General features: G+C 33.0%; 1 non-coding gene across 1 annotated transcript; it reads left to right on the forward strand.

Annotated features, from left to right (window-relative positions):
* The first annotated feature begins 1,160 nt into the window (after positions 1 to 1,160).
* Positions 1,161 to 1,267, forward strand: LOC138093224 (U6 spliceosomal RNA). Its single transcript, XR_011146021.1, has one exon. It is a non-coding gene; the product is annotated as a U6 spliceosomal RNA (small nuclear RNA).
* Positions 1,268 to 3,254: the final 1,987 nt, after the last annotated feature.

The following is a 3,254-nucleotide window of genomic DNA, read 5'->3' on the forward strand; positions in this document are numbered from 1 at the left end:
CACCTGCATTGATAGGTTAATCAATGTTGACATAAGCTGCTTCTTCTTTTTTTTTTGATAACTGAAATGTATACAGTCTTGTGTATATACTGCTTCTTGAGAGGTAAAGGGTTTGAGATTTTTTGTCCTTCACAAAAGAGGCCTGGGACAAATGGAAAGGTAGACTGAGTTCTTGGGTAGAAAGACTTAAAGGCATGATGATGTTATCCCATTAGGGACTGGCAGTATCCTTCAAAATTGTAAGTGGGTATACATTTGGATCCAGCATTCTACTTTTAATAATGATCCTAGAAATAGTGTCTAAGAAATAGTATTCGATGCAACATTCTTTTCGGGCAATAGTGAAAAATTGGAAACAGCATAAGTGTCAATTAGTATAAGCCTTGTTAAATAATAGATAATTACACTTTGGAATATTACACAGTTATTAAAAAGAATGAGTACATGCTTTTTGTATTGATTTAGAAAGATCTTCAAGATACATTAAATGAAAAAATCAAGCTGCTGGGAAAATGTGTATAGTATTTTATTATTCACGTAAACAATGTAAGAGGACAAAGAATACACATTGTCTTCTACCCGAAACAATTCTTTGTAAGTCTAAACAGGAAACTTCTAAAATCAATGACTTGTGTTATGGTTAGGGCTGGGAACAAAAGATCTGGGACTGAGTGGGAGTGAGACTTTCTACTGTGTACATTTGTATACTTGTTTGATGTTTGGACAATGTGAATATATTATTATCATTAAAATAGAAATAAGAATGTGCTATTTTTGTTTGTTTATACATTATTGATTCACCATTAGTATGAATTCTATTTTTAGTTTAACAGTGATACAGGTAGCCTGAATCATAATACCACATTTCTTCCATTCTAAGATGCAGTTTTTCCATGCATGAAAATTTCTGAAATGAGTAATTCCCTTCTCCTATTGCATATAAATATACCAAACTTTACTTTGCTATTTGACTTTCATTGGATTTTTTTTTTTTGGCTATTTAATTTTCACTAGACATTTAGGTTGCTTTCAGTTTTTTCTTTCACTTTTTTCCCCATGAATAATTGTCTCACTCTGTTATTGAATCATTAAAAATATTTTGTTTTGACGATTAGAAACAATACTATAGTATAATATGGCACTTAAAAATATGGGGCCTTGTGCTCGCTTCGGCAGCACATATACTAAAATTGGAACGATACAGAGAAGATTAGCATGGCCCCTGCGCAAGGATGACACGCAAATTTGTGAAGCGTTCCATATTTTTAATCAAAAAATGGGCCAAAGAACTAAATAGACATTTCTCCAAAGAAGACATACGGATGGCTAACAAACACATGAAAAGATGCTCAACATCACTCATTATCAGAGAAATGCAAATCAAAACCACAATGAGGTACCACTTCACACCAGTCAGAATGGCTGCGATCCAAAAATCTGCAAGCAATAAATGCTGGAGAGGGTGTGGAGAAAAGGGAACCCTCCTACACTGTTGGTGGGAATGCAAACTAGTACAGCCACTATGGAGAACAGTGTGGAGATTCCTTAAAAAATTGCAAATAGAACTACCTTATGACGCAGCAATCCCACTGCTGGGCATACACACCGAGGAAACAAGAATTGAAAGAGACACATGTACCCCAATGTTCATCGCAGCACTGTTTATAATAGCCAGGACATGGAAACAACCTAGATGTCCATCAGCAGATGAATGGATAAGAAAGCTTTGGTACATGTACACAATGGAGTATTACTCAGCCGTTAAAAAGAATTCATTTGAATCAGTTCTGATGAGATGGATGAAACTGGAGCCAATTATACAGAGTGAAGTAAGCCAGAAAGAAAAACACCAATACAGTATACTAACACATATATATGGAATTTAGAAAGATGGCAATGACGACCCTGTATGCAAGACAGGAAAAAAGACACAGCGGTGTATAACGGACTTTTGGACTCAGAGAGAGAGGGAGAGGGTGGGATGATTTGGGAGAATGGCATTCTATCATGTATACTATCATGTAAGAATTGAATCGCCAGTCTATGTCTGACGCAGGATACAGCATGCTTGGGGCTGGTGCATGGGGATGACCCACAGAGATGTTATGGGGAGGGAGGTGGGAGGGGGTTTCATGTTTGGGAACACATGTAAGAATTAAAGATTTTAAAATTTTAAAAAAATTAATTAATTAATTAATTAATTAAAAAAAAAAAAAATGGGGCCTAAAAGCACACTGCCTGGGTTTGGCTCCTGGCCCATGTACCTCCAGGCTGAGTAATCTGAGTAGTGATTTAACCCAACTCAGCTGTTTGTGATGGGGATTATAACACTACCTGTTTCATATGGTTTAGCACCATACTTAGCACATGGAATAAATATTCAGTAAATACTATTCATTTTGTAATGAAGATATTTGTGGATATATAAGAATTACTTCTATAGAACAGCTTCCTGTAAATAGTATTATTTAACCAAAAAGTATAAACATTTTTAAACTTTTTAATTTGAGAGATGATAGTGTTTAAATATTCAATTTTAGGGTTTTTTTTTTACTACTTATTTGATGGAAGTTGTTTTCTTTTTTTAACTCCATGTGTTTAACTGCTATTTATATCTCTTCTTGTTTGAATTTGTCTATTCTTGACTTATCCTTTTCCAACATAATATTTATCTGATTAATTTATATGAATTTTATATAATACTGATGCTTTAACCTTATTATTTATGTATTTTCAAATTTTAACCTAATGATTTTTTAAATGAACTCAGAAAAAAAGGATCAGATGACCTTCTAAATTAAAAATATAAAGATACTCAAACAAAAGAATATATGTAGCACATTTTTACAATATAAAACTTTGTAATAAATTGAACACCTCTGTATTCCCATTCAATTTGAGAAACAATATTTTTGATAACACCTGTGTGAAATTTTCCAATCTTATCCTTCCTAAGCCCTGGGGTTGTCAAAGTTTGAATCTTGGTTCTTATATTCTAAAATTGTTTTACCAGGTAATCCCTAAATAATATACTGCCTGATTTTGTCTATTTTCAACTTCTTTTTATCAATGTAGTCATACTGTATTCATGTTTCTATAACTTGTTACAATGCCAGTTCTATTTTATATTAGATTTCCATGTGTAAATCTATTTCTGTGTTACCTAATCTATTCTTTTGGTCTATTTGTTTCTGAGTTAACATCACAAAACCTTACAATAAATCTTTTTTTCAAACTTCTACTTATCTATTTTA

The sequence above is a fragment of the Capricornis sumatraensis genome, chromosome 1, assembly GCF_032405125.1.
Source record: "Capricornis sumatraensis isolate serow.1 chromosome 1, serow.2, whole genome shotgun sequence".
Lineage (NCBI taxonomy): Eukaryota > Metazoa > Chordata > Mammalia > Artiodactyla > Bovidae > Capricornis > Capricornis sumatraensis.